General features: G+C 43.0%; 1 protein-coding gene and 1 long non-coding RNA gene across 2 annotated transcripts in view; one reads left to right on the plus strand and one right to left on the minus strand.

Annotated features, from left to right (window-relative positions):
- The window catches only part of LOC141982713 (uncharacterized), a 72,466-nt gene extending 65,658 nt beyond the window's left edge, over window positions 1–6,808 (plus strand). The window contains exon 3 of the long non-coding RNA XR_012638195.1: window positions 6,765–6,808. This is a non-coding gene — a long non-coding RNA (uncharacterized LOC141982713). The remainder of the gene's footprint in view (window positions 1–6,764) is intronic.
- FBXL7 (F-box and leucine rich repeat protein 7) overlaps window positions 1–27,161 on the minus strand; it is a 321,349-nt gene that overhangs the window by 207,607 nt on the left and 86,581 nt on the right. The window lies entirely within an intron of this gene.

A 27,161-nucleotide genomic window follows, 5' to 3' on the forward strand; every position in this document is an offset into this window, starting at 1 on the left:
CAGGAAATTGTCCCCCACAGTTCCCAAAAACTTCCTGGATTGTCTGTGCACCGCTGTAGTGCTCTCCCAGCAGATATCAGGATGATTAAAGTCGCCCATGAGAACCACGGCGTGCGATCTAGTAGCTTCTGCGAGTTGCCGGAAGAAAGCCTCATCCACCTCATTCCCCTGGTCCAGTGGTCTATAGCAGACTCCCACCACTACATCACTCTTGTTGCTCACACTTCTAAACTTAATCCAGAGACACTCAGGTTTTTCTGCAGTTTCATACCGGAGCTCTGAGCAGTCATACTGCTCCCTTACATACAGTGCTACTCCCCCACCTTTTCTGCCCTGCCTGTCCTTCCTGAACAGTTTATATCCATCCATGACAGTACTCCAGTCATGTGAGTTATCCCACCAAGTCTCTGTTATTCCAATCACGTCATAATTCCTTGCCTTCACCAGGACCTCCAGTTCTCCCTGCTTGTTTCCAAGGCTTTGTGCATTTGTATATAGGCACTTGAGATAACCTGCTGATCGCCCCATTCTCAGTATGAGGTAGGAGCCCTCCCCTCACAGACGTTCCTGCCTGTACTTCCTCCCGGTATCCTGCTTGCCCACTTACCTCAGGGCTTTGGTCTCCTTCCCCCGGTGAACCTAGTTTAAAGCCCTCCTCACTAGGTTCACGTCCACCGCTTTCCCCATATCCACTTATCTCATCATAGAAGGCAATCAGGTTGGTCAGGCATGACTTGCCCTTGGTGAATCCATGTTGACTGTTCCTGATCACCTTCCTCTTCAAGTGCTTCAAAACAGATTCCTTGAGGACCTGCTCCACGATTCTTCCAGGGACTGAGGGGAGGCTGACCGGTCTGTAATTCTCTGGATTCTCGTTCTTCCCTTTTTTAAAGATGAGCACTATATTTGCCTTTTTCCAATCATCCGGGACCTCCCCTGATCACCACGAGTTTTCAAAGATAATGGCCAATGGCTCTGCAATCACATCAGCCAACTCCCTCTGCACCCTTGGATTCATTAGATCCAGCCACATGGACGTGTGTACGTCCAGCTTTTCTAAATAGTCCTTAATCTGTTCTTTCACCACTGAGGGCTGCTCACCTCCTCCCCATCCTGTGCTGCCCAGTGCAGCAGTTTGGGATCTGACCTTGTCTGTGAAGACTGAGGCAAAAAAAGCATTGAGTACTTCAGCTTTTTCCACATCATCTGCCACCTGGTTGCCTCCCCCATTCAGTAAGGTCCCACACTTTCCCTGACCACCTTCTTGTTGCTAACGTACCTGTAGAAACCCTTCTTGTTATCCTTCACATCCCTTGCTAGCTGCAACTCCAATTGTGCTTTGGCCTTCCTGATTACACCCCTGCATGCTTGAGCAATATTTTAATACTCCTCTCTAGTCATCTGTTCAAGTTTCCACTTCTTGTAAGCTTCCTTTTTGTGTTTAAGCTCATTGAAGATTTCTCAGATAATCCAACCTTGTCGCCTGCCATATTTGCTATTCTTTCTGCCCATCAGGATGATTTGTTCCTGCACCCTCAATAAGGCTTCTTTAAAATACAGCCAGCTCTCCTAGACCTCTTTCCCCTTCATATTAACCTCCCAGGGGATCCTGCCCATCAGTTCCCTGAGGGAGTCAAAGTCTGTTTTTTCTGAAGTCCAGGGTCTGTATTCTGCTGCTCGCCTTTCTTCCTTTTGTTGGGATCCTGAACTCGACCATCTCATGGTCGCTGCTGCCCAGGTTGCCACCCACTTCTACTTCCCCTACCAATTCTTCCCTTTTTGTAAGCAGCAGGTCAAGAGGAGCACAGCCCCTACTTGGTTCTTCCAGCACTTGCACCAGGAAGTTGTCCCCAACACTCTCCAAAAACTTTCTGGATTGTCTGTGCACCGCTGTATTGCTCTCCCAGCAGATGTCAGGGTGATTGAAGTCCCCCATGAGAACCAGGGTCTGTGATCTGTTAGTTATTCAAAGACAGCCTCATCTACCTCACCCTAGTGGTCCAGTGGTCTACAGCAGACACTCACCATGACACCACCCTTGTTGCTCTGCCTCTAAACTTAAACCAAAGACTCTCAACAGGCTTTTCTCCAGTTTCATACTAGAGCAGTTTGATTGCTCAGAGCTCTCTTACATACAGTGCAACTCCTCCACCTTTCCTCCCCCCTCTCCCCGACCTGTCCTTCCTGGTATCCCAGAGTTCAGAGGAGACACTCTAGGAATTGCTTTGCTGCATGCTGCTGTTACCGTACACCACCTTCACACATTTGGCGATAGAAGTTACTCCTCATCTCCCCCTTCTGCCAAACTGCATGAGGGACAGGGAGCAAGTCCATAATGATGTGGTTTTGCTCCTGCTCCTGGGACACATGTTCATGCAGTGCAGTACTGGATACTGGATGGAAGGAGTCCAGAAATATTTCGGAAGCTGAAGACAGCGGACCAGAAGGGTGAATGAAAATCTACTGGGATCCCATGGAAAAGATGTGTTGAATGCCAGGATTGCAATGGTATGTCCATGGATGGACCAGCATTTCTGGTCCCAGAGAACTAGCATGGAGTGGAAGGACCACTTTGTGTTAGAAACCTAGGATGACGACGAGCAGCTGCTTAACTTCTGAATGAGGAAGCAGACTTCATAGAGTTATGCCAATGCCAACCCTCCAGCAACACACCACTCAATTTCAGAAATCAAACACCCATAAAAAGTGGGTGACTACTGCCCTTTGATAGCTGGAAACACCTGACAACTACCAGTCAGTTGCCACCCATTTCAGGGTTGAGAAGTCAACTGTTGGGGTGGTAGTTGTACAGGTTTGCCACACTGTCAATACTATGATCTGCCCACAGTTGGTTGCTAATTCCCTGGAATTACAGCCAGATTTCAGAGGATGGGTTTTCTGAATTGCGCAGGAACCATCCACAGAACACACATCTCAATCCTTACCCACCAAAAGGGACAAGTGATATGTGAATCAAAAAGGTTCATTTTCCAAAGTGTAGTGGACCACGGGGGTCAGTTCATGAGCACCAACTTTGAACACTCAGGAAAAATTCATGATGCCAGAGCATTCGGGAGATAAGAATTTTACTTGAGAAGGGAATAAGACTTTATTCCCCAATACATGGTTCTGTACAATGTTTCTGTGCCAACAGTTATTTTGGGGGATCTGCACACCCGCTTCTACCATGGCTCACGAAACCATACCCTGACATTGCTGTGCCAAGAAAAAGGGATTTCAAATACAGACTGAGTAGCTGCAGAATGGTGGAGGAGTGTGTCTTTGGACAGCTGAAAGCTTGTTGGAGATGCCTGTAGACATGTCTGGATACCAATGGGGCTAACGCAGTTCACAGATTCATAGTGTGCCATGACTTGCATAACATATGTAAGGGAATATTTCAGGAGTAAGTGGTCACAGGACAGATCTGTTTTGCAAACCCTGTACAGGCAGCCAGATCCCACCCATGTGCACACTGCTCCTGGTTCGTGGTGGGAAAAGAATTTGCGATGCTATTTGCTCAAACATCATGGAACAGAAGGGAACCAGAAGGTTACTTGCACTGTGCCGATTATCTCATCATAGAATGTGATACTGAGGTGCTGTTGGAAATGCTCATTAGAGAATTGCCACACAGTGGTGTTGTGACATGCAGTCAAAGTTAATGTACCAACTGACAGCAAATAATTATGTAAAGCCACCCCACAAGTTTAACACCTTTTGCTGTTGTTTTGTGCTGGGGAAGGTGTATATATTTAATGCCAGCACTGAGCAATGTTTTTGTTATATGTTAACAGGTCTGTTTAAGGGCGATTTATGCGGAGCACTTAATCATTATTAAAGTACTTGAAAAATAATAGTTTTGCGAGAAGCTTCACACATTCCTTTTCCATAATGTTTTCTGACACCCCTGCTCACAGCATGTAGACTGTTACGCATGAGTATTCCCAAGGTTGCAAGCAGTGAATGTTTGTTGGGATGAGGATGAGAGGTTGTTAAAGTGTAGCTTAGCGTCAGATAGCTATATGGTTAATTTTTTAGTTTTGTTTCCTTTCTCTGTGTTTCAGAGTAACAGCCGTGTTAGTCTGTATTCGTAAAAAGAAAAAAGAAAAGGAGTACTTGTGGCACCTTAGAGACTAACCAGTTTATTTGAGCATGAGCTTTCGTGAGCTACAGCTCACTTCATCGGATGCATAGCATATCGTGGAAACTGCAGAAGACATTATATACACACAGAGACCATGAAACAAAACTTCCTCCCACCCCACTCTCCTGCTGGTAACAGCTTATCTAAAGTGATCATCAAGGAGGGCCATTTCCAGCACAAATCCAGGTTTTCTCACCCTCCCCCCCCCCCCCGAGACACATACAAACTCACTCTCCTGCTGGTAATAGCCCATCCCTCTTTGAAACCTCTCTTTATAATGCGCATGATAATCAAGGTGGGTCATTTCCAGCACTAATCCAGGTTTTCTCACCCCCCACACACACACACACCCCCCTCCAAAAACCACACACACAAACTCACTCTCCTGCTGGCAATAGCTCATCTTACAACGTGCACAGCAATAATCCAAGTTTAACCAGAACGTCTTGGGGGGGGGTTTGTAGGAAAAAAACAAGGGGAGATAGGCTACCTTGCATAATGACTTAGCCACTCCCAGTCTCTATTCAAGCCCAAATTAATAGTATCCAATTTGCAAATGAATTCCAATTCAGCAGTTTCTCGCTGGAGTCTGGATTTGAAGTTTTTTTGCTTTAAGATAGCGACCCTCATGTCTGTGATTGCGTGACCAGAGAGATTGAAGTGTTCTCCGACTGGTTTATGAATGTTATAATTCTTAACATCTGATTTGTGTCCATTTATTCTTTTACGTAGAGACTGTCCAGTTTGACCAATGTACATGGCAGAGGGGCATTGCTGGCACATGATGGCATATATCACATTGGTGGATGTGCAGGTGAACGAGCCTCTGATAGTGTGGCTGATGTTGTTAGGCCCTGTGATGGTGTCCCCTGAATAGATATGTGGGCACAGTTGGCAACGGGCTTTGTTGCAAGGATAGGTTCCTGGGTTAGTGGTTCTGTTGTGTGGTATGTGGTTGTTGGTGAGTATTCGCTTCAGGTTGGGGGGCTGTCTGTAGGCAAGGACTGGCCTTTCTCCCAAGATTTGTGAGAGTGTTGGGTCATCCTTCAGGATTATTGGATTATTGCTGTGCACATTGTAAGATGAGCTATTGCCAGCAGGAGAGTGAGTTTGTGTGTGTGGTTTTTGGAGGGGGGTGTGTGGGGGGGGGGGTGAGAAAACCTGGATTAGTGCTGGAAATGACCCACCTTGATTATCACGCGCATTATAAAGAGAGGTTTCAAAGAGGGATGGGCTATTACCAGCAGGAGAGTGAGTTTGTATGCGTCTCTGGGGGGGGGGGGGGGAGAGGGAAGGGTGAGAAAACCTGGATTTGTGCTGGAAATGTCCCTCCTTGATGATCACTTTAGATAAGCTGTTACCAGCAGGAGAGTGGGGTGGGAGGAAGTTTTGTTTCATGGTCTCTGTGTGTATATAATGTCTTCTGCAGTTTCCACGATATGCTATGCATCCGATGAAGTGAGCTGTAGCTCATGAAAGCTCATACTCAAATAAACTGGTTAGTCTCTAAGGTGCCACAAGTACTCCTTTTCTTTTTTCTCTGTGTTGTCACTTGCATTAATTACAAAGGTATAAAGATGTTCACAGTTAACCTCTTCTGTTCCATGTGCCGGTGCTGGAGACAGCAATAGTTATTTCAAAGTTTAGTTCCTTGTCATAACTCCTCCCCTCCGCTTTTTTTATGATTAGGAAATTCATGGCTGTGCCTGGGAAGGGACAGAGGGGAGAGGAGGAACAGAGAATTCATTGCATTTCTATGGCACCACAGTTACAGAAATCACAGGCCCGGTGATGTGTTCTGAATCCTGCTCCCATTCAAAATGTGGGAAATATTTCGTTGACCATACTCAGGAAGAAAGATGCGCAGTTTAAGTGAACAGTAACCTTTATTTAAAGAGAACCATGGAACATAGAATAAAACATTTTTTTAATGGGAACTGGAAACTAATGGGAAAAAAAAGGTCAAATTCCCTGAGAAACGTACAATGTCTCTACACCGGTCTCCTTACCATTCTCCCCCCTAGTGCCCTGAGAAAGCTGGGGGGCGCGGGGGGACTGCTGCAGAGTATTGTGCATGGGGACAAACAGGGAAGTCTCCTGGAGGGAGTTTGGGGGTTAAACACAAGCTGGACTACAGGGACTGGTTCAGGCTCATTGATCCCCTCCTGCATGCTCTGGAGGGGATTCCCCTCAGAGGGCTTTCAAGTGCCAGTGGAGGATTTTGTGCCAGGCATCCAGCTTGCTCCTCCCTGTCACGGCGGTGAGGTGGCTTCACCATCTCAGCAGCAGCCATGGCAGCAGCTGGAGTATCAGTATGGCCACTGGGAGGTGGCAGGCAGGCCCTGAAAGCATCCAGCCACCAAAGGCAACTGTGCTTCTGAAGGTCACAATATTGATACTTTTTAGCATCTCAGGAATGCAACTGTTGCAACCTTTTTCCTTCTCAGACAGCTTTTGCAGCCCACAAGAAAAGAGCTGAGGGTAATAAATGGTAAGAGACCTGCAGTACAGTGCTTAAAATGCTGTAATGTTTACAGTTTATGAAGGGGCCGGTTAGGGTGGGGTTCAGATCCTTTCAGGGGCAACGTCACTAGTGACACCTATTTGTTTTTTAAAGGCTGGTGGCCACCATTTGGAGAACATAGCAGCTTTGAAGAGAGGTATCTTTCCAGTCCTGGGGAGAGCTGCCCAACTGTGCCAGAGACATATTTCTGCTAATGGTCAGTCCTCTACATATTGCTGAGTGGAGGCATTTGGTGAGCTACAAAGGTGGACCAACTACATTTGCCCTTCCATTAAACCTGAAGAACCAGCTTGAATTTCTGCTACCACCAAAAATGTGCTGAATTATGCTTACAGGCCTGGGAGGCAATTGGAAAGGAAACTGACTGTATTGTAAGCTACCAGATAGCGTTCCCATGGAAGAGGAACAGAAGACCACAAAGAACATCCACCCACCCCATAATCCAACCTGCATCACCAGAAAGTCCAGCCCCTATATCAAGCAAACAGCACTGAAAGGGACAAGGAAATGGTCACCTTGCAAGTGTATTTTCTTCCCATAATTTTGGATTAACTCCACAAGCCAGCCACCTCTCCACTGCTAAGGGACACAGCATTGTGTTTATGCAAGCACCAGAGCAGATCCTTCACCCACCCCTGCTTCTCCCAGCTTCTGTACAGTAGCTCAGCACAGGGAGAGACCAGACACTAGGGCCTGGGAATGGTAAACCAACATTTGAAGTGTCTCAGGGTGAAAGGACCACTCTGATGTTCCTCAGAGAACCAAAAAGTGTTCTCTTTCCCTGGGCAGGCCTGCACCCAAGCTAGCAACCACCCCCACCGCCTTCAGCATAGCTCCTATTCCTAAGGGGAAGGGAAGATGAGTGGTGGGAGGGGAAGGTGTTTTCCGGTCTTTGAACCACCACAAATATCAAAACTGTTCTCCCCCCACCCCCCAGGGCTTTTTCCAAACCTGCCCCCTCCCTCCCCTTCTCTCCAGTCCACATGGCCCAAGGACTTCTGCTGCCCAAGTTCTGGTTGAGAAATGTACAGGCTTAGGGGCACAGTGACTGCTTGTTAATCTTTGTTATAGTTTTCACTACATGCATTACTGTGGTTCATGGGGTTTCAATAAAAATCATTGATTTACAGCTGTGTGTTGCTCAGGGACCATTTATCACCAGAGGAAGGGGGGATATTTCCAGGGAGGATGCGCGGGGGTCCATTTAAAAAACTTAGCAGCCTTGGGTGCTGGTTCCCATAGCAGCTTGGGGTCCCCCTTAATGGGGTCTGCTGGATAGAGGAGCAGAATCACACGTTCTTCTTCCTCTGAGTCTCCCTCGGTAGACCCCAGGACCTCCTCACCCTGCCCTTCATCAGCATTCTGTCATATGATGAGGCCAATAGGGTTGAGCGGAGTTTGTTGTAAGACACTTCAAGTGCTGTACCGGCGCCCTGGAGAGCACCTAGTCCAGCTCATCATACCAGGAGCATGCGTAAAGTCCCCTGGCAGAGAGACTGAGTCCTTCACTCTCCCTTAGAAGAGCCTCAGGTGCCTATTTCCTGCAGCCTCCATGAAATCTCCTGGTACAGGTATACGTTCCTGCTGCTCCAGGCGAAGTCATAGAGGATGATGTACCCTGACCACACACTGATGACAAACTGGGTGTGTTCCAGAGACCAGGTGGCACCTCTTGGTATATGAGCCATGATCGCCTGGGCTGATCAACAGAGTTCACTCATGAACTGTTCAGTGCCCATCTGCTGGCAACGGGGTGGCATAGGGTGTATGCATCAAGGACATTCACACATTTAGATCAGGGTCAGGAAGTAAAGGGCTCAATGCATAGTATGAATAGCCCTGAAGTACTACTGATACTCATGACCTGATACACACCCCTTGCTTGTGTCTACACTGCACTAGAGAATGGTCACGGGGCCATGACACAGCGGAGGCGTGCACACACACCCCTAAATCCCTCCTGCATGCTAATTTATTTGTTGTGTGCTCTCCTTCAGGGCTTCAGATGTGGACAATAGGGGCGTTATGGAACAACAATGCACATGGAACCATATACAGTTGCAAGTGTAGACATAGCCTATTACATATAAATTTGAGCCTGTAGACTTTTGTTCAGCCCCAAGGAAGATCGTTTGATTGCATCAAATGGTCTTCTTCCGCATGGCTGTGAGAAGATTTAATTTAAAAAGGAATATTTAATTCCTATTAGCCATTTGCATTATGAATATGAAGTGCCAAGCATGACCCAGCATTCCAGAGTTAACCAGACTTCTGCAAAGCACCTTATAATTTAGCTCTTTTCCCAGTTAAGATCCCATCCAAGGGTCTAAACACCAAGCAGCTCCTTCCCAGATCAGCACTGCAAAAGAAGAAGTTTGTGAATACCAACGGATTTTGACTCCTGCAAAACCATAGGTCTTCTTCATCCCCAACTTGTGCACTCTGAGCACTGTAGCCATATTTTATGCATCCTTGGAGAGGATTAATTTAATTTTGATTTCCTCTCTGTGTTTGCTTTGGAGGTTTTCACATATATTGCTGAAGCTGACTAGAACTTGGCAGTGAACAGACTGTAATATGAGGTATATCACTTCAGCCTCACTCAGCCAACTTGGCCAGCACTTCAAGGAAAACAATGAGCAGGCAGTGAGGACAGCTTCATCTCATTTTCAGGAGGCAGAAGACTGTGGTCTAGAAACAGAGGTGGTAGGACATTCCATTTCCAGCCATTGGATTTTAGAGGGACTGGCTTTGATATATTCCAGCTGCCAAATAAAGAAGACATTACAAGACCTGGCAGATAGTGTTTCTGTCATGGAAAGAGAAGGAAGGGGCACATCAAAGTTGTTTAAAATCAATAAAATCTGCTCATCCAATGGGGCTAGTTTAATTATTTACAGTTAGTATCTTCCAAAACTGGAAGATGCTGAAAGTAGAGCTGTGCCAAGAGATGTACCATTGTCACAATTCAAACAGCATATCACGCAAGTGGATTTTGTTTGGGGCGAGGTCAGAGTGGGAATGGACACATGAGCCTCATGTTCGACTACAAGAATTAAAGTAGCAAGTTTTTCCACATACAGTTTTGAAGTGTGAATACCACTTTTAGTTTTAAATTACAGGTCGCTGGATGAAATGTGAACTGTTTTGCCACCCAGTGTTCTTTTTGCAGTTAATAAACGCTACAAATTATTAAAATAAACAAACAATCTGAATCTTAACCCATCCATTGCATTTTGAAAAGAAAAGTGATAGAGCACCATAGCAGTTGAAATATTGAACCAGTAATTGCACTATGCACAACGACAAGCAACTTCTACAGCATTCATTTGGAACTTTGCTGCTAGTTTATGTAATTTTTCATAACTGAAGTGTATTTGATTCATCTCTTAATTCAAATGCTGGGTAAGTTTGTGTTTCTTGGCAATTGCAGTCAGCACATTAACACACTTAACTGTGGCTTCTTTGAGTATTAAGAACATTCCTTAATCCCACAGTGGAGTAACTACATGGACAGACGGATTTCTTACATAGCCAGTTACAGCACATTGGCCATAAACATATGACCATTAGTAGAGCCCTGCGCAGATACAAAATGTATATCTGCTGACAAAGTGGATATCCATGGAGCTGCAGGGCTCTAGGAACAAAAAAAAGAGACCAGCAGAGCTATGGCCAGCAAGTGTCCAGGAACCGCAGCAGCAAAAGCAGCAGCATGTTGGGCTGCCACTCACAGGAGCCAGCACCCAGCCCAGGCAGCCTCTCGGGTATGACTATGCTGCCCCCAGCCCTGCCCCAGGCTCACCAGCAGCTGTCCCTGGTCACAACCACACCCGAGGAGCTGCTCAGGCTGGGTGCTGGAGAAGCTACCCAACATGCTGCTGCTTTCGCTGCTGAGGTTCCTGGCCCTGTCGCTGGCCATGGCCTTGCTGGTCTCACTCGTTACTAGAGCCCTGTGGCTCTGTGCATATCTACTTTACGCTGGCAGATATCCGCATCCATGGATATAAATTTTGTATCCACGCAGGGCTCCAATCATTAGAACTTTCAGCCCTTATATAACAGGGCCTGGGACTACATTCAGAAAAAAATATCAGATACAAAAATTGCATCAAGGATAGTTTGGCAAGGAAGCATAAAGACTTCGTTTTGGTGAGTTGAATAAAAATGTTGCAATACTAAACTATTGCTTTATAATTTACTGTCTTTCACAGATTCTCTAATCCCCAACTCTGGTAATCATTTATTGTTGACAGTGTTGAACTTGTGGTCCAAAAAAGGGGATTAAGTAGGATTTCAATCCAAGTTAGTCACTGAGGGCTGGATGCACAAAAGAAGAAGTCGCAGTGCCTACTCTTAAGGAGCTGCCACGGCTGGGTCTTAGCCAGCCAGACCAAGTAGTCAGAAACAGAGTCCACGGTCACAAGACTGGAGTCAGGACCATCAGGATAACAGGAGACAAACTGGAGATCAGAACTACGAATCAGTTGCCAGGAGTCCACTAGGTCAGGATGCCAGGAAGTCAAGCCATGGGAGCAGGAAGCACAAGGCACACAATCCAGAACAGGGTGGAGCCCAGTTCAGACAGCTTCCTGTTCTTGCCACTAGTTTAAGTAGGGCAAGCAGGACAGTCAGCTGCTTTGCAACACTGTCAATAGGACTGCAGGAGCAGAGCCTTAAACTGGGGCTGTACGTCATGTGTCCCAGGTATGCAAATGTCAGCAAGCTGCCAGATGGAGGGTGAGAGCATAGCTGTTCTTATAAACTTTGAAGACCCAGGTTCAAGAGCCAGGGGTCATGACATCACCCTTTCCTTGAGGAGTGCCCTTTGAGTGACATGGGTCCAGGTTTCTCAGAGAGTGGCTCCTGTGGAGGAGCTGAACCAGGGCAGAAGCATGAATGTTTTCCTCAGGCTCCCAAATGTGTTCCTCTGGGATCATAACCTTCACAATTGATCACATACCATATTTTGCCCCATTTCATTTTAGCGTGGAGACTTCACATACAATATATTCTTCTTGATCCTGTACCTGTACCAGTGGGGGTAGTGATTGGGCTCTATGGGGAAATGTGTTCTCAGTGTATGGTTTCTGGGAAGGTCTGTCCACCAGGAGGTGTTCTACTGAAAGCCACATCTTTTGTCCTATCAAGTAGGTGGGGCCCTGTTGTCCATGTTTATCTGCATGCCTTTCGTAGCCCTCCTTTGCCCTTTTCAAGGTGTCCCTTCACCTCCTTTTGGACGTGATGGATGTGTTCTTCTAGGTCCATGGAAGATGGGTTGGGGGAGGATGTGGGTAGTTGTAGGGAAATTGGGGTGGTACCCATAGTTGATAAAGAAGGGCCTGTGGATGCATGGTCTGCATTGTCTGAGAACTCAGCATGTGGTAACAGTGAAGACCTGGTGGTGATTGATGGTTGATGATTGATGTAGCATCTAAAGTATCATTCAAGGATCTGGTTGATTCTGTTTGAATGTGGATTGTAGGCAGAGGACTAGTACACATGGGACTTCTACTAAATGTAGCTCCACATGCCAGAAGCAGGCAGTAAAATGTGGTCCCCAGTCAGAGGTGATATGATCTGGGAGGCCATGAAGACTGATTATGTTGTTTAACCAGAGCCAGGCTGTTTCCTCTGCAGAGGGTAAACGTGTGCAGGGAATAAAGTGATCCATTTTAGAAGAGCGATCTAGCGTAGTCAGGATCGTGGTGAAACCAGTGGATTCTGGTAGTTCCACCATGGAGGTCAAGGAAATGACTTCCTGGGGCCAAGATGGGGTGTCCAGAGGTTGGAGGAGACTGCAGGGTTTCTGGTGAGAGATCTTGGTGCAGATACACCTGCCAAGAAGCTATAAAAGGTGTTTATAGTGGAGCACATTCGGGGCCACCAGAAGAAATGGATGTTAATAGTTGGGTTTTATGTCACCCTAGGTGTTCTGTCATGGTGGAGTCATGGCACAGTTGGAGAGCCTCCACCCTCACAGGTCTGGGTGGAGGGGAGGGCACTTGCATGCCTTCACAAACATGATCCCCTCCAGGGTATCATGCAGTTCTCAGCTGGCCATTGTCAGCTCATCAGTTGGAATTCCGGAGACAGAGGCAGAATGGATGAGTGCAAGCAGGTCCTGGTGGCAAGTTACGTTAAGAAAGTTATGGGATTTGAGACTGTGGGCTGGTTTCAAACTGGAGCCTCGGGGTCAGGGCCATATCTTCGGGACAAGGCATTGGCCATGCTGTTCCTGATTCCAGGGAGGTAGGTCAGGGTAAAGTTGAACTGGGAGAAGAATAGGGCCCAATGGATCAGAGCCTTGGCCTTGCACAGGTATTTCAGGTTCTTGTGGTCCGTAAAAATTTGGATCAGACAACAGGCCCCTTCTAAGTAGTGTCACCACTCTTCACAGGCAGTCTTAGTTGCCAGGAGCAGCTTGTCCAGGATCTCAGTTTTGCTCAGTAGGTGTGAGCTTCCTTGAGTAGAATCCAATGGGATGCAGTATTTGCTCGGGTCCATGCCTTTGGGAGAAAATGGCCCCAATTGCCATACTAGAGGTGTCATCTTCCACAACGAAAGCTTGTGTCATGTCAGGATGTATCAATACTGGAGCAGTGGTGAAGGCAAATTTTTCGAACGCATGCTGAGCCCCAGGTGACCAATGGAACTTGGAGCTTTTTTCAGAATAGGGCAGTGAGGAGCTCAGCTTTTTGAAAAATTCAAAATGAACCTCTGGTAGAAGTTCACACAGCCTAAAAAATGCTGTAGGTCATACACATTTTGGGAAGCTACCCAGTCGTGGAAAGACTGGACTTACGTGGATCCATCTTGATGCCTTCTGGGGACAAGATGAAATCCAGTAACTCTGCTGAGGTCTGATCAAATACATACTTTTCTAGTTCAGTGTACAGACCGTGATGTCATAGTTTCTCCAGGACTGTGCAGTGTGAGTGGTGGGTTGTTCCAGATCATCCAAGAATATCAGTAGATCATCTAAGTACATGAACTGGTCCAATAGCTCTCGTAGTACATCATTAATGAAATGCTGGAAAGTTGCTGAAGCATTAGTTGGTCCAAATGGCATAACTAAATATTTGTAGTGGCCATTGCGGATCCAAAAGGCGATCTTTCATTCGTCACCTTCTCAGATATGGATGAGATTGTAAGCTCCCATGAGATCCAGTTTTGCAAATATGCGTGCAGTCCAACAACTTGGGGATCTGAGGTAGCAGGTAATGGTTCTGCTTTCAAGTCAAGTCAAGTGTTGATGCTTTAATATTAGATTGGAACATTAAACGTGTCATATGATGAAACTTTCATTGCTCTTTGGGAAATTATTCAACTACTTGACAGATGTGTCATGGAACATTCTGCCAAAAAAATCAGAAATATTTCTAGTTTTAATGCCCCTCTGTGCCACTCAATTTTTCTCCCCAATTGCCTGGCATTTACACCTTCCTATATTTGGGGACTATACTACTTCACCCATATTTAGAGAGGTGATCTATCTTTGCTCAGAAGTCAGTCTCCCCTTCTCCCTGATAATTTGTTACTCTGCTCTGGATTCTCACATTTGTCAGTCACTCTATGTATCACACTACTATCATCACACTGCTCAGCAACATATTGCCTCTGCATAGGCAGCCCAAAACTGCATTGGTCTTTTTTTGCTGTCACATTGTATTACAATTCCACATTTAACTTCTAGATCACTATCACCACTAAGTCTTTTTTGCTCCACTGCTTTCTCTCCCCCCAGTGAGCCTCTCAAAATGATTTTTCTTAACTTAAAAAGACTTTAAATTGGAAAAATGTATTTGACAACCATCATTTTTAATCTGTAATAGAGCCAAATTAATTCCTGGCAGAACTAATCAAATACTCTATTGAACTCAATGAGTGTCATTTTGCAGTAACAAGACTTTTCTCCAGTACAAAACTTATATAATGGGAATTTCAAAAACTTCTCAGGATTGGTTTAAATCTGTTCCCATTTTAATTCCCACCTTTAAATTAGCTTATCAAGTTCACGAATTAACTAACATCTAAATTCTCTTAAAGCCCTAGGATGCATTTCATCCAGGCCAGTGTTTTATTTATATCCAAACAGCAATGGGAGCTGGTGGGTGCTCATCACTTGAGAATCAGATCATTTATTGAGGTGCTTAAATATGGATTTAGAAATCTATATTTACATTTCTTGTTTTTTGGAAGTCTTGGCTAATAGGGTCTCTTACTCGACATCTACTTTACTTTGGTCTGCATATCTCTGCCTAAATACTATCCTAAATGAGACACTAGGCTACAGGCATGCATCGTGCACTGTACTTAGAGCACAGCTACCAAAGCGGCTTTCTCCCTGCACAAATTTGCAGTGCTTGGTGCCTTCAGACACTTGTCAATGCCTAGCACCACAAGAGAACATGGCATACTAGCACAGGCAAAAAACATGTTATGCTAGCATAGGACTCACAACACACTTGGACCAACTGAATCCAGGAAACTGTGTGCAAACAATTAAGTCAGCCTCTCAATAAGAAAAGCAGAGGTAAAGCCATACTATTTTTTTTTCAGTTTGATGGCTTAAAAAGCCCGGTGGCTGGGGGGAGGGAAAGACAGGAGAATGACTTTTGGGTTGACATGAAAATGTTTTGACTTTCTGGCAAGTCAAAAAAAATTGTTTCAGGTGAAACACTACATTTTGTTTTATATAAAACATAACGTTCCACTCTGAGGGTTACTTTTTAACTTTTAAAAAGTTTAATAAGTTTAAAGTAAAATTCAAATCCACATGAAATTTGTTCCAAACATGTCAAAACAAAGTGGTGAGTTCTTTATTATTATTATTGTTCAGTTTTTGCAAACAAAATAATTCCACAGATTTGACAGTTAGCTAAAATGTTTTAATCAACCAAAATCTGCATTTTTGTTGGGGGTTGGGGGAGGGGAGTTTTACCCAGTTCAATGCAGAATTTTGATAAAGAAGAGCCAGATAACTGGTTTGGTCCTGAGCTGAGCAATCAAAAGTTAACTTAACACTGCAAAGCGTGGCTATGGTGAAATGGAGTAGCTAGATAGGTAGCGTACTTTGGAGGCACAGTGAACCATGTTCATGTTGGCTAATGGATCATCACTAAAATGCCTGCAACTAAAAATCATAAACACTTACTCCCCCCAGCCATTTTGCTTTATTTACAAAGTGTTACCAAGACCAGTGTTTCCCAACCGGTGTGCTGTCAGGACCATACAGGCGTGCCAAGGAATTTTTTGAAAAAACTACACGAGAACAAAAACACCTTCCCCTGTATTTTAATCAGTGTCAGAGCTGGATTGCATTATGTACTTCTGCTCTCCAGGACGAGGCCCCTTTCAAATATTATGCGTGTGTCACTTTCCATTATGAAGCAAAGATAAGAGGGATAAAAAGTAAACAAAGATGATATGCCTCAATGAATGCAATGCGCTGCAATGAGCCTTTGATGATGATGCACATAAAAGAGACATACAATTTAAGATTAAATTTTATATTTGACTTGGGGTAAAAGCTAGAACAAGCCAGACCCGGAACAGCATTATTATTAATTATATTACATTTAAACACAGCAGAGAAAGTTACACACACTTGGGAAGACCATTTTGAGAATGAAAAGGAAAAAAAAATTAATTAATTGCTTGACATTCCAAAATAATATTCTCAAGTGCATGTCACTTTCTCCAGTGAGCATGCTTTTGTCCAGAATTCTTATATTTAGCTTTAATGTTCGTTTCCACTGCTGAAAATGTTAATTACAGTACAAAAAGGCAGATCTAACGTTAGCCACCATGGTTTTGATTTTAACCCTACTAGCATCATTCTGGATTGGCTCATGAATATTCATGAGAAAATTAGGAGAGACCTATGATAGATGCAACGTTACGCTACACTCAGATGAACTTGACTTTACGGGAGTCACATGGTGGTCAGTGTGTTTCTTAAATTTTACAAATCTCAGAAGTTACAGCACTGAACTGAGAATTTATGACCCAACAAGGGACAAATATTTGAACAAGAAGAAAAAAAAAAAAAGATTTTGGCAGTTCCACGTCTACTTGCAGTGATGAAGCTGAACACAAAACTAAGAAAGTGACCGTAGTAAACCAACACTTCTGTGAGAGCTATCAATATGGATTTTCATCTGCAGGGGAACCATCTTGCTCTCTTTCACAATGTCTCATGCATGGGGAGAAAAATCACAAACCAGGCCATGGTGCCAAGTAAGTTAAAATGACACCTTTACAAGCCAACGTTCATCCCTTGCCAGGAAGGACAATTTTTTTTTTTTTTAAGCATTTGAGGGATCAGAACAAAAAGCAAGTGTGATTGACAATAGACTGTGCAACTGTTTCTGACAATGCACTGGAAGCAAGCTACGTAGTCACTGAGCTTGTAGCAAAGGCAAAAAAAGCCACATACAATTGCAGAAATTTAACCAACATGCAAAGAAATTGTGAGCATTATGGTAGGTGCACGTGCAGTCAAGGAACCATCTTAAGTGTTAGTTGGAGTAATAAAGATAGTGAGCTTTATAAAATTGCAGCCCTTAAAAATCCAATCTTTTCTCCTTGCTGCGTAAGGAAATGGCAACAGAGCACCAGAGTTTACTTTTGTACACCGAAGTACACTGGCTTTCCTGTGGAGAAGTTCTCTCATGCTTGTATGAGCTGAGAGAGATCAAAATATTCCTAACTTCAGAGAATCAATGTACACAGACTTCATTGCTGATGTGGCATGGTGCGCAAAGCTTGCCTACCTGGCTTATTTATTCTGCCACCTCAATGAACTGAACAGGAAAATGCAAGGTAGAAATGAGAGTCTTCTCTCCAGCCCAGAGAAACTGCATGAGTTTAGGTCTAACTTAGTCCTCAGGGATGAAAAAGTAGCAAAAGGGACAACAGAAATGTTCCTCTTGGCAAATGCAGCAGATCCTGTTGACAGTATTTTGGTCAATGTAATTTCTGAGCATCTGGGAAGTCTGGAAGAAAAAAATCAGTTAATATAGAAGATTTTGATTGGGTCCAAGATCCTTGAAATTCCTCTGCTATGCGAAGTGCTAAGAATATTACAACAGCTCAAGATCAGCTTACTGAATTAAGGATTATGTCCCGCTCAGATTCTTTCTGGCTGAAGTGGGAGACTAATATCCTGTAATCTCTGACCATGCTATCTCCATTCTATTGCCCTTTTCAAGCCTGACTTACATCAAAAACAAACAAAGAGCATCTGAGGTCGGAGCAAGAGCTTGGATCTTTTACTTGGAGTTTGGCATGAGATGTTGCTCACTTCCAAAGGTAATGCCATAAATCATGATACATAATATCGTTAGTTGATGTTTCTTGTACAACTTTTGTATTTGTTGTCCATCATATAATAATTTTTTTATTTAACATCTTGGTGTGAATGTGTCACAGTCTGTACAATAAAGTCTATCATTAACCTTATTGTATAGACTGAATGGCAAGGGTAGTAAACAGCTTTAAACCAAGGTGATAAAAAAGGCGGATTCATTTGGAGACTATCTGGTGATGTGCCTCAAAATAATTAAAGGGTGCCACAGCAGAGAAAAGATTGGGAACCACTGACCAAGACAACAAAACCTTCCTACTCCCACACACACAAAAATAATATACAACGTTGCAAGTTTTGGAGTCTGTTTCAATACACTTCAGAGGCAAAAGCTGCAACAGTTTTCGCACCCAATGTATCCTCTTATACACTGTTTAAGAAATATTGTACATACAGATAGGAAGCTTACATTTAAAAGTGCTTCACTCATGCGAACCAAACTAAAAGCAAGAAAAAAAAGTGGTATACAAATAAAGTAGACATAAGAAAGGAAAAATAGTTGAGTTATGATATAGATGATCACGAAAATAATTAGTGATACCTTATTGTATTTTACAGCATTGGTGAATTTGGCCCTTGAACGACTGAAAGTTGAAAGTCATGCCATGTTTGGTTTAAAAGGTAGTTTTCCGTAGATTTGCAGCAAGGTTGAACATTTGACACAACCCTGGATGCCATTATAATTTGATGATTCTCATTATATTCCTTACTTTGACAGATTAACAACTTGTGTTTTTATAAAACATTAATCTTAGGGGAATTTTTATTTGTCTACCGTTTAAAAACATTAGTCCTTTCTTGACCAATTATTTCAGCCCAGCAAGAACTTCTTGGAAAAATTGGTACTGTATTTACTCAAAGAACAAAGGCTATCAGCTCAGTTCTGTGCTGTCCCAGGGGAACTAGGTGGGTCTGCAAAGCAGTGGCTCAAATGCTGACAACCTGAATTTAATTACCTTTCTTTGAGTACCCAAGGGATTTTTATTCTAAAGTTGACTCTTTCTGAATAAGAGGAAAACAATAATACCCCTGCATAAATTGCAGGGCTCTTGGATTATCTGAAGTTCATATCTGTTGCAGATTTGTGACTAGGGGAACAGATTATAGTAGATTTCAGTCCTCAAAGAAAAAAGGAACCATGTTTTGTGACAGAAATGTTTCCTTTGCTTTTTTGAACTACAGTCACGATCCCAAGGTAAGTCATGAAATTCCATACATTGTTAGTACCTCTATCTTCTGGGATGATGAGTAACTCATCATATATTTTATATATGCACACTATATTACCAATCTGCTTCCTGATATAATGCGATACATCGGTTTTCCCAGCAGCAACCAATTTCCAGAAAAAGTTAACAGGATTATTCTGCTTTTAATAATTCTCTTATTTCCTACAATTTATCCTTTGCTCTTGGGAAATCCTCCCCCTCCCTGAAATGTTTAGCCACTTCTTTCCCTGATGAAAGCACACCATCAGTAATCCCAACATGTGCTTACTTTAAGCACAATACATAAGCACAACACATTGTAAGAATTTACAAGTGTGGTCACCAAAGATTTCAATTCATACAGTGTAAGAGAATGTTCAGTTTGTTTAGATTCTTTTTCCTTTATATAACGGTGCTACCTGTAACTGGCTGAGTTTTTAATTTCTTATATTAAAACACCAATCCAACCTGTCCATTACTTTTCCTCCTGAAGTGTGGTACACCTGGCTATGCATATTTAATACTGGGTTACTCTACACTTTATGGCCCATAAGTGTTAAAATAAGTAGTAAGATGTGATAGTTTATGTACTGTTATGCATCTGTTCTGATTTATAATATTTCTTAAACACACAGGAAGTGAAACTTCTCTCTTACACTGATGTAAATAATGAGTAATTGCAATGCCATTTGCTCCTATTGTGCATGAGTACACATACAACATGATAACCCATCTCAGCAGTACAGGAGACACCTTCACCCAAACTATAACTCCTCTCCCTGCAAACACAAAGCCCCAACTCATCTGTCTAGAAGGTATTGGGAGGATTAATTTGTTCGTGTGTTTACAATGCTTTGATATCCTTGGACAGAAAGTGATCCTGAAGTGCAAAGTATTAGCCCCATAGTTTAGAGACTTTTTTGTAATATGTATGACATGCAGTACCTGCATTTTATTGCATTTTTACAGTATTTCAAAGAGTTACTTGCCTTTATGTTACAAGTAGATGCTAAGATTAGGATATGTTAGACTACCATTTTTCTCAGCATATTAATTTTTAGTCTGCATAAGGGTGGTAGAATGGAGCCTTTTATTAAATAATGTCACAGAAGTCAAGGGTCTACTTATGTGCTTCAGTGTAGGTACCTTGCTGAATCAGGGCCTGGGTCAGGTAACGGCCCAGTATGATTAAGGGTGGTAGTGTTAGGCCGGAAATGACGTCTCCAATTCTGAGCCCTGAGTTATACTGCATTATAACCACAATTCTGATCTCATATCCAAATCATATCCATTAACTTCTGCCAACTTTTTAATTCCAAATGGACCTATGTAGCAGGAAATATTTCCCCACTGCTGAGAGTTTCTTACACCATTGCTTGTCCTATTTTCTCACCATAACCAATATTTTTTTGAAAGGTTGACATCACCCATTAAACCTCAGGGAGGCAGAATAAAAGTGGGGGATTACTGTTGACTTGGTAGGGAGACAGAGTAAGCAACAGCTATTTGGGTTAGATTGTCAGATGGGTTTCATCCCAGCCTCTCATGCTGACCCACAAACATCTGCAGACACACTTAAGCATGAACACCTCTATGAAGCTGACAGAGAACAGCCTGTGAAATAATTTAAACATGCAAAGTCCAATGCCTGTGTAAATGTTAGTACTCAAGAAGTGTGCACGCAGGTGTTTGCACACGTATAATCAGACACCATTTCTTGGAAATCTGGTCCCATATGCTGAGGAGTAACAGTTTTATTGGAGACAAAGTATTTAAAGAGGGATCTGATAGCAGATTCACCCAAATTATCCCTTATTTTTCAGAGAGTCATAGGATCTTGGACTTCCACAACTAGGGAGACCAGATGTCCCGATTTTATAGGGACAGTCCCGATTTTATAGGGACAGTCCCGATTTTGGGGGCTTTTTCTTATATAGACACGTATTACCCCCCATCCCGATTTTTTACACTTGCTATCTGGTCACCCTACCCACAACCATCAGAAATAGCTGGTAAGGATCACGGTTGAATATCCAAAGAGTCTTAAGGGTATTCTCTGCTCGCTGTAGCCCATATTAGAAGCAGTATCTGTTTATTCTTTGAAAGCGAAATTAGTCCCAAAACAGCATATTTGTCAAAGTGACATCACACTGTCAATCACAATACAGGTTTCAGAATAACAGCCGTGTTAGTCTGTATTTGCAAAAAGAAAAAGGAGTACTTGTGGCACCTTAGAGACTAACCAATTTATTTGAGCATAAGCTTTCGTGAGCTACAGCTCACTTCATCGGATGCATACTGTGGAAAGTGTAGAAGATCTTTTTATACACACAAAGCATAAAAAAAGATCTTCTACACTTTCCACAGTATGCATCCGATGAAGTGAGCTGTAGCTCACGAAAGCTTATGCTCAAATAAATTGGTTAGTCTCCAAGGTGCCACAAGTACTCCTTTTCTAATCACAATACAGTGGATGATATATTCCTACCAAAAGTATGCAGAGCAGAGTAACAGCATGCTAATTTCAATCTCCTGCTACATCTAGGCAAGTGCAATTCTTACTCAGTAAGGGATTCAAATGCTGAATGCCATCAGTGCTTTAAGAATATTAGTACGCAACGGGAAAGAAAGATATTTAGTGCAACTGAATCTCAGACAAGGGTGTAGAAAGCAATACAAGAAGTTCTGAGTCTGCTGGAATTGAAGAGCGAAATCACACTAGACTGCAGTCTTGCACACTGCTTCGGATTACAAATGATAACTAAAAATCTTGTTTGGCAGAAGGGTCACAACCCTGGAACAAGATGAGTTCAGGAAGCAGAGTTCAAGCTAACATGCTCTCCCAGCCCACAATAAAAAACTAAGTAAACATTAGCCTCCCAAGCTAGAGCCCTCTAAAGACAGTCCAATTATATTTGTCTTTTCAACCACATTTGTTTCTATTCTTGAAAGCCAACTATGCTAGCAGTTCCTCCTCATGCCAAGAAAACAAACTACTCCTCTGTGGAGTAAAGCTTGACAGAGCTGCTGAGGTTTCAGGCACCACACAATTCCCATTAGTTAAATGGGAGCTATATGGCTAAAAAAATGCAACACTTCCAAAATGTGCATGTCTCAAATGCAAAAATCCCAACACTGAAGCAGAACTACAGTTGAGAATATACAGTCCTATGAGGCAAGTCTCAAATTCTCCAACTGGGAGCAGGACTCTGTTGCTATTATTGATGTCCCTACTAAACCTAGACTTGACAGAATTCTTTAAAAAATAATAATAATTTCAGCAGATAATATCAAAGTTTAAGCATTTTTTCACTTTTCTATTTAAAATTCCCCAGCTGCAGGAAATTATGGCGTGGTCAGGCATGGGGGGGGGGGAAAGGGGGGTAAGAATTATTTAATGACAGCATATGTTGAGAGTATAAAGTTAAAGCTTTAAAACAGTTAAAACACACAAAAACCCTGTCAATATCCCACGTCAAAATATTGAAAGTAAATATCCTTAAATCAAACTCTAATTAGTTCTTATGCAGTATTTTTCTTACTTTGCCTATCTGTAAATTTTGATGATTAAAATCAAAGGAAACATTTTTCGTGTGTGTGTGTGTGTGTGTGTGTGTGTGTGTGTGTGTGTGTGTGTGTGTGTGTGTGTGTGTGTGTGTGTGTGTGTGTGTGTGTGTGTGTGTTAAAATCAATGTTCACCAACAATTACCAATAAACATCTAATCCTTCCAAGCCTAACTATATCTTACTAAAACTCAAGTCATTTATAGAACCCCCCCCCCCATCCTTTACATGACTAACAGTGACTTAATTTCTTTAGCAGTAACAAGCAGAAGTAACTTTTTGTTAAGATCTTTAGGAGGAAAATTTGCCTGAGAAATGGAAGCCTAAGAGTTAAGGATCCCAGGCTAGAATTTCACTCTCCATCCATCCAAATCAAATCAAGTGAATGAGCTGCTTGTCACCCCAGTACAATAGAACCTATAGCTGAAAAACCTTACTGACCATAGGTTAGATTAGATAATGGATTTGGTATGGTGTGATCTAGAGATATCAGCATGGCTGCACTGTGTAATTCAAGACTTTGCCACTTGTGAGTTATGCAAGTCATCCTAAACAAGTGCCAATAAAACGTTGAAACCTCATCACAATCATATATTCTCTATAAGGCATTTTTACAGACATTTTCTGGAGTTACTTTGTTAGTTTTAATAGACTTGCAGTTAATGGATATTATTATTAGAATTTAAATGTGCAAATTTTCCTTCAAGCATATTTGTTTGCTCAAAGTTGACAGTGTCAACATATCCTTTAATACAATCTGCCACACTGTCTAGAGTAGCTCACAACTGAGTGTGCCAATTTCAGGTCAGACTGTCAGAAAACAGCAAAGACACCCCCAAACTAGTGGCATATTCTATAATTAGATTTCACCAAGCCAGTAACAAAATGCGTACCCCTAGATTAGTCTCACCATGGAGTCAAACAGTCCCCTTAGGCTCTCCAGCACATCTTGCTGCCCAGACAAACTAGACTTTTTGATATTGGTCACTGTACCAAAAATCACATCACATTAGGTTACTCCCAACTCCAAATGGCCAGTCACTTACCCCAGGTTAAATTTGTACCTCCAGATACCACCAAAGACAATGCTGAAGCCAGTTTCTCTAGTAAACTAACTAAGGTTTATTAGCTAACTGGGCTACAGACAACAAAATGAAATTCAAAGATAATGTAAGGTGCTACACTTAGGGAAGAAAAACCAAATGCACTGATACAAATGGGGGAAAACTGGATTGGCAGCAGCACTGCTGAGAAGGATCTTGGGGTTGTGGTAGACCACTATCTCAACTGAGTCAGCAATTCAATGCTGCAAAAAAAAAAAAAAAAAAACCACACCAAACAAAAAAACAAAAACACCCAACCCCACAAATACAACTTTAGATTGAATTAATGGAGACATAGCATGCAGGTCATGGGAGGTGATAATACTGCTCCACTCAATGCTGGTTAGGCCTCAGCTGGAGTATTGTGTCCAGTTTTGGTCACAAATGTATAGAAAGGATACAGAGAAACTGGAAAGGACCCAGAGGCAAGCAACGAAGATGATCAAAGGGATGGAATGCAAGCCATGTGAGCAAAGGCTGAAGGAACTGGGTATGTTTAATTTGGAAAAGATGATTTAAGGGAGAATATGATAGTGGTCTTCAAATATTTAAAAGGATTCCATAAAAAAGATGTAGAAAAGTTGTTCTCTTTTTGCCACAGAGGCAGGACAAGAGACAATGGGTTCAAACTACAGCATAGCAGATTTAGATTAAATCTCAGGAAAAACTTCCTAACCATAAGAACAATAGGAAAATGGATCAGACTGCCTTGGGAGATTGTGAAAGTGTCTTCACTGGTGGTTTTCAAAATGAGGCTGGATAGCCATCTATCTTGGATGGTTGAGACACAACAAATCCTGCATCTTGGCAAGTGGCTAGACTAGATGGTCCTTGCATTCCCTTATGCCCCTATCATTCTAAGAAAAAAGGGATGAGCATTATTGAGAGGTTAAAGCAGGTAAAATACATGAACAGGTGAGTCCAAGTTTGTAAGTCAAAAATGTTAACAGAGTTGTAGTAATTTGCTAGATTTCCAAACGTTCCTCAAGGTTACTCAGTGTAATTCTGGGGATCTCTGTCCACTTGTTCAGTATTTCACCCTGTTAGAATCCAAAACAGTTCAGAGATACAGGATCATTCCCTTAAACCAGTATTTGTCTTCTGTGAGCAGGATCTATAATCTGAACAGTGTCTTCACCCCTATCGCTCTTTCCGACAAATAAACAATGCGGACAGTTTGTGAATTCCCATTGCTGTTTAAGGGCCCTTGCTTTGAAATTAGCTTTTTCTTCATTTACATCCCCCATCATCTGCATTTAATGGGTTATTTAATTACAAGGATATACATAATTCAATTGACTGCCATTATATTATAATAGGGTTAGATAAGTGAAAACAATACAAGTAATACTTCATTAGTTTTCATGCAGTTTACACATCAAGTAAATTCTTATCTTACTACTAACACACACTTTTGATCTAGGATTAAGTAAGTAATGCGATAGTGCTCAACATGTTACAGATAAATGAAGACAATATTATTCAAATTTCCTTTGATCTAAATTAACACAAATAAATTTAACTTTTTTTATATTCATACACAAGTGAAATGGCCTATTGCTCTGATCTGAGCTAGTCTGTCAGCATCACAGCTGGTGGCTCTGGTTAGCACCGACTGGGCCATTAAAAGTCCCGTTGGTGTGGGGCTGGCAGGTTCCCTACCTGCATCCGCCTGGCTCCCCGAAAGCGGCCAGTATGTCCCTCCAGCTCCTAGGGGTAGGAGCAAACACCGGGGCTCCATGCACTGCCCCCGCCACGAGCGCCAGCTCCACAGCTCCCATTGTCCAGGAACTGCAACCACCTACCCCAGCCCTGAGCCCCCTCCTGCACCCAAACTCCTGCCTGGAACCCGCATCCCACACCCCAACCCCCTCCCACACCCATCCAAACTCCCTCCCAGACCCCAAACCCATGTCCCAGTCCTAAGCCTCCTCCCGCACCCAAACTCCTTCCTGGAGCCCCCACCCCAACCCTGAGTCGCCCCTGCACTCCAAACCCCTTGTCCCCATCCTGGAGCCTCCTCCTACACGCCAAACCCCTCATCCCTGGCCCCACCCCAGAGCCCGCACCCCAACCCCCTGCTCTAGCCCACTGAAAATGAGCGACTGAGGGTGGAGGAGAGCAAGCAATGGAGGAAGGGGGGATGCAATGAACGGGACGGGGCCTTGAAGAAGGGGCATGGCAGTGGCAGGGCCTTGGGGCAGGGGTGGGGCAGCAGGCAGGGCAAGAGTGTTCGACTTTCTGCTATTAGAAAGTTGGCAACTCTAGTCACAGCATCATCGTGTACAAAGATTTTTCATATCCTGGTACAAGGAAATGTCATTTCTGCACAATTCTGAGCTTTTTAAAGTTGTCATCTTGCTTAAATGTGTCTCTTTCAGACAAGGCCATTGCAAATATAAAATAAAAGTGCCGAGATGACATTTCTCAGAATCAGTGAGTATCAAAGCCAGGCTAGTACTAGCAGGAGCTTAAACAACTTAATGCAAATTTGTAGTGACCTCATTAATGCACAGATATTATTCTTAAGAAATCAGTGGAGTCACATCAGAGATTAATTTTATCCAGTTGATGCCTTATGTGGACACTTGCTAATTCTTTTCCAGAAAACTGATGAGATTTTTCATTCATTCATGTAAGGGAATAAAAATTCCCCCGTAAAAGTAGTTCACATGTTTTCCTGTATTCATGATGGAATTCCAGCTGTAACCTCACAGAATATACCTATGTATATTAAATCTAACATTCTGGTGTACTCTGTCCACATGCATCCCAAAATGAAAATGGGAAAAATCAGTAGAAAGTTGTCTGCCATCCTAGTCTCCATATTCATTCAGTTTGCAGAGTCAGTGTGGGTTACTGGATTGAGCAGGAGATCAATACAGTAGTAGGAATTTGGGAGTTCCAGTCCCAGTTCTTAGGACAAGTCAGTTTGAGTTGTTCTGACTAGAGACCAACTTCTCTACAGCTTCTGTATCTGAGTCAGAGCTAAGGGAGGAAAGACTATGCAAAGTCACTGTGGCCAATGCCACACCACAAGGGTACAAGTCCCAATCCATACACAGAATGAGGGGCAAGAAGCAGTTCTTCTCAGCTGCCTTTTTAGGCATACTTCTTTTCTATGCTCTTTTCTACCCAAGGCCGCAATTGTGCACTGCCCCACTACCTCAAAGAGACAACTACAAAGGATCATTGGGAAATTGGATCAAAAAAATACTCAACTTTGCTTGTCTTAGCCTTTCAC

Source organism: Natator depressus, chromosome 2 (assembly GCF_965152275.1).
Source record: "Natator depressus isolate rNatDep1 chromosome 2, rNatDep2.hap1, whole genome shotgun sequence".
Classification (NCBI taxonomy): domain Eukaryota; kingdom Metazoa; phylum Chordata; order Testudines; family Cheloniidae; genus Natator; species Natator depressus.